Source organism: Mesoplodon mirus (assembly GCF_964341445.2).
Source record: "Mesoplodon mirus genome assembly, chromosome: 4".
Classification (NCBI taxonomy): Eukaryota; Metazoa; Chordata; class Mammalia; order Artiodactyla; family Ziphiidae; genus Mesoplodon; species Mesoplodon mirus.
The window spans coordinates 32,328,410-32,333,375 of record NC_138979.1 but is presented as its reverse complement, the minus strand read 5'-3'; the positions used below and the strand labels follow the sequence as shown (position 1 = coordinate 32,333,375).

At 39.5% G+C, this 4,966-nt stretch overlaps 1 pseudogene across 1 annotated transcript; it reads left to right on the top strand.

Annotated features, from left to right (window-relative positions):
* Positions 1 to 1,592: 1,592 nt before the first annotated feature.
* On the top strand, positions 1,593 to 3,281 carry LOC309802835 (small ribosomal subunit protein uS10-like; annotated as a pseudogene). The gene is made up of 2 exons: positions 1,593 to 1,706; positions 2,427 to 3,281. The product of its transcript is annotated as a small ribosomal subunit protein uS10-like (transcript).
* Positions 3,282 to 4,966: the final 1,685 nt, after the last annotated feature.

Genomic DNA, 4,966 nt, shown 5'->3' with positions numbered 1-4,966 from the left:
GAGCTAATGGCTTAAGACTTGTTATTTTCATGACAAGCCCTATTTAGAGAATGCAAGTGTAGTTTAATGTTACAAAAGTCTAGTAACATAAGACACCACAACGATAAGTCAAGACAAAAACTTAATAAACTTAACAGTAATCGGATGAAATTCAATCTATTTTATTCTAGTTAATCTACTCTACATTTTTAAAAAACACTAACATGAAATGAAAGCATAATTCCTTAATACAATAAAGATCCCCAAACCCAGGGCAGTGGTATAAAAGGAGTTCCATTAAAGGCAGACATGGAACGAAGAGGCCCAAGATCAGTACAGTTGCTTAACATTAATCTGGAAGGTCTGGCTGCTGTGATAAGGAATAAACCACATTAACATGTGCAGACAGTATACTAATGTGGCTAAAAACATTCAAGAGGATATACATTAAAACTCAGAACTAATGAAAGGAGTTCAGAGAGTGGCTGCTTACCAGATACAGATACAAAAACATCAAAATCCTTCGACAAAACTCAGAAGAAAACTGTTTTACACTGCAGCAACAAGACTGGTAGCCAGGAATAACCACACACACAGACACAAAAGTCCTACACGAAGCAAATGATGACATCACTAACAACTGTAAAGGAAGACTTGAATAAACTGAGCAGCAGACCGTATTCTTGAATTGGAAAGACTAACATAAAGAAAGTGATTCCAGCCCAAAATAAAAATACAGGTTTGGTACATTGCCATCTAAAATCCCAATATAATTTTTTGATACTTTCTATTTACCTGGGGGAGAAAAAGCCCAAGATGGATTTTATAACCGAGTAATGAAAATGGATTTTTTCACATATCAAAATGTATAAAATGTCAACACTTAGAAGAGTGTATCAGTTAAGAGTAGACTAACACCCAGATTATGAGACTATGAGAATTCTATACATAAGTAGCAGACAGACAAATCAATTTTTACTATTCAATAAAAGGAGCTAGGAAATTGGATAGCTATTTGGAAAAACAGCTTAACCTGAATCTTCACTCAGCATTATATCCTTTAAGTAAACTTTAAAAATTTTTTAAGTTTTAGATTTACAGAATTATTGTGAAGATAATACAAAGAGCTTCCATATATCCCACACCCAGTTTTCTCTATTATTACTATCTTGCAATAGTATGTAATATTTGTTGAAATTAATAAACCAATATAACCAATGTTATTAATAATCATTTTTATTAAGTCATTCATTTTAGAGAAAGATTCTGGATGAGGTTTCAGAGAAATTCAAATTACCACAGAAAAGCAAATAACCATTTTCAAAATTAACCTCATCTGGAGGGTTTCCTAGCTCATTACAGATTATGGGCTTGGACTTGGATGCAGGCTGTCTCTCCACAAGCTCCCAGGATGTCTGCAGCCCTCAAACCACAAGGTGATCATGGATCTCCTATAAAGGGGGCTTGCAAAGGCCAATTCCCACCCTCTCCTTCAGTTACCAAACAACTATGAGTGTCAGCTATTTGCAACTCCCGTCTTACACCAGGCTCCTGGGAGAATACAAAGATGCTCCCGGCATCCCCGCAGGCAAGACTATTGTGAAACAGGAAAAATGACCCATGCCTTGGTGCTGTTTGGATTTAGAGAGCAGCAGGAAAGGTTCTATCTAACTGGGATAAAAACATTCCAAACGCACTTGAACTCCAAGGATCCAGAAGACAGTCTGGTACAGGGCAGAAGCTGCCTCATTTGTCTCAGTCACCATCTCCTTACCCCTCCACATAGGCCCTGTGCTGAGGTCTAGAGATCTGAGGTTTACGGTACTCATCTTTGGCCCTAAGGAGCTCCCATGCTGGGGGAAAAGACAACAAAGTAAAAAATAAAACAACAACAACAAAATATAAGGTCCAAAGATTAAAAAGAAATGTATCACAGGAAAACCACAGATCAGTGTTCCTTATCAATACAGATGCAGAAATCCTCAATAAAATGCTGCACGCAAACCAAATCCAGCAACATATAAAGATTACACACCGTCGGTTTATCCCAGGAATAAAAATTTGGTTCCACATAAGAAAATCAATGTAATATACCATATTAATAGAATATGGTATATTAATAAAGGACAAAAACTGCATCTCAACAGACACAGAAAAAGCATTTGGAAAAAAAAAACACCACCCCCCCTTCATAATAAAATAGTCAACAAACTAGGAATAGAAGGGAACAACTTCAACCTGATAAAGGGCAGCTATGAAAAACCCACAGCACCACTCCTATGCAAGGCTGTATCAGAAGTCCTACCTGGGGCATTTAGGCTAAAAAAAGAAATCAAAGCATCCAGAATGGAAAGGAAGAAGTAAAACCATCTGTTTGCAGATGACATGATCTTGTATCTAGAAAATCCTGCTCTTTGAGGAAGATGCAGACATAGCTGCAGCCCCAGTGGAGCCCTGGACTGCCCACTTCTGCTCCTGATTCACAGCTGTGCTGTTCCATCTCCCGGAGGAACAGTCTTTCAGGAAGCCATGACGCAGCCACGGCTTTTAAAGATACCGGAAAGACACCCACGGAACCAGAGGTGGCAATTCACCGAATGAGAATCACCCTGAGCAGCCACAGTGTAAAATCTCCGGAGAAGGTGTGTGCTGTCTTGATGAGTGGTGCAAAGGCAAAGAATCTCAAAGTGAAAGGACCAGTTCAGATGCCTACCAAGACTCTTAAGAATCACTACAAGAAAAACTCCTTGTGGTGAAGTTCCTAAGATATGGGACTGTTTTCAGATGAGGATCCACAAGCAGCCGACTTGGCACAGTCCTTCTGAGATGGTTAAGCTGATCACTTTCACCAGTACTGAGCCAGGAGTCAAGGGTTGAAGTCACCACTGCAGATGCTTAAATCAATTATTTTGAGAAATTGTGTTGTTTAAAAAAAGAAGAAAAAAAATCCTATGGAATTCACATACACAACACACAGAAACTACTGAAGTTAATAAACAACTTCAGCAATTTTGAAGGATACAGGATGAACACACAAAGCCAACTGCATTTCTATACGCTAGCAATGAACAATTTACAACAGAATCAACAAGAATAAAAAACTTAGGAAAGAATTTAACAAAAGATGTGTAAGACTTGTACAATGAAAACTATAAAACATTACGGAAAGAAATTAAAAATGATCTAAATAAATTGAAAAACATCCTATGTTCGTGGATTGAAAGACTTAATACTGTTCAGATGGCAATACTCCCAAAACTGACCTACAGATTCAACACAATCCCTATTAAAATCCCACCTGGCTTCTTTGCAGAAATTGACAAGCTAAAATTCACATGGAAATGCTAGAGACCCAGAATAGCCAAAACAATCTTAAAAAGGAAAAGCAAATTTGGAGGTCTCACTTATCCCAACTTTGAAACTTACTACAAAGCTACAATAATAAAAGACATTGTCGTACTGACATAAGGATAGGCACAGATCGATGGGACAGACCTGAGAGTCCAGAAAGAGACCTATACATTTGTGGCTAAGTTTCAACAAGGGTGCCAAGACAGTTTAATGGGAAAAAAATAATCTTTTTAACAAATGGTGCTGGGACAACTGGATATCCTCAGGCAAAATAATGAAGTTGGACCCTTACCTAACACCACATATAAAAATGAACTGAAAATGGTTCATAGACCTAAATGTAGGAGCTAAACTATAAAACTCTTAGAAGGGGCAAATCTTCATGATCTTGGATTTGGCAATGGTTTCTTAAATATGATACTAAAAGCACAGGCAACAGAAGGAAAAACAGATAAACTGGACTTTATTAAAGACTTTTGTGCTTCAAAGGACACCATGAAGAAAATGAAAAGACAGCCCACAGAATAGGAGAAAATATTTGCAAATCAAGTATCTGATAGGGATTGAGTATTAAGACTAAAGAACTACGTCTCAACAATAAAAACACAAATAACCCATTTTTAAAATGGTTAAAAGATTTGGACATTTCTCCAGAGAAGATGTACAAATCACCAGTAAGTACATGAAAAGACATTCAACGCCATGAGTCAATAGGGAAATGCCAATCAAAACCACACTGAGATACCACTTCACAGCCACTGGGATGGCTATAATCAAAAGGAGGGACAATAGTAAGTGTTGGAGGATGTGGAGAAACCGGAGCCCTCATCCACTAGTGATGAGAATGTAAAATGCTACAGTCACTTTGGAATAGTTTGGCGGTTCCTCCAAACAGCATTATTCATAATTACCAAAGTGTGGAAAATATTCGTAATTACCAAAATTATTCTGGCAACAGAATAAGTAAACACATGAGTTTAGCTGAAGGCTGTGTCTGCAGGGACTGACTAGGAAACAGCCACCCTGGAGGACAGAGAGGGAGGGATTCTGCTGGCTGGTTACCAATGAGTCAGGGCTGCAGGCCAAGTCCCCTAAAGGGGATGCCCACCAAGGGCGCCCTGGCCTGCCAAGTCCAAGGCACCTGTGCCTGGCACCAAGGGAGCAGAGGTGGTTAAGAAAGGAAGTCTTTCCCTACAGTCCTGTGGGGCTTGAGAGTCCAAGGACAATGCTGGTCTGTTGCCTGCGACAAGGGGCAAGGTAAAAGGCCCCACCCGTCTTGGGAGTCAGCAGGTTACATCAGCTTGTTGCATATACAGTGACATTTTTTTATTCGTTTTATTTCACAAGCTCCATTTGCCAGGCAATGCACCTGGGTCACGTACAGCATTCAGTCCTCACAGCACCCTATGAGGTAGACACTTTTATAACCCCCACTTGCAAGTGAGGACACTGAGGCACAAGACTGGCTAAGCAACGTGCCCTGCATCACAAAATCAGTAAGTGGCCGGGTCAGCATTCGCACACAAGTCTGTGCTCTCAGCCCCTCCGCTCTGCTGCCTCTTCAAAGAGAATTTAGAATCCTTGGGATTCTTAAAACCTTTGTTAGTAATTTGAATATGCTCTTAGGAGACCTGGC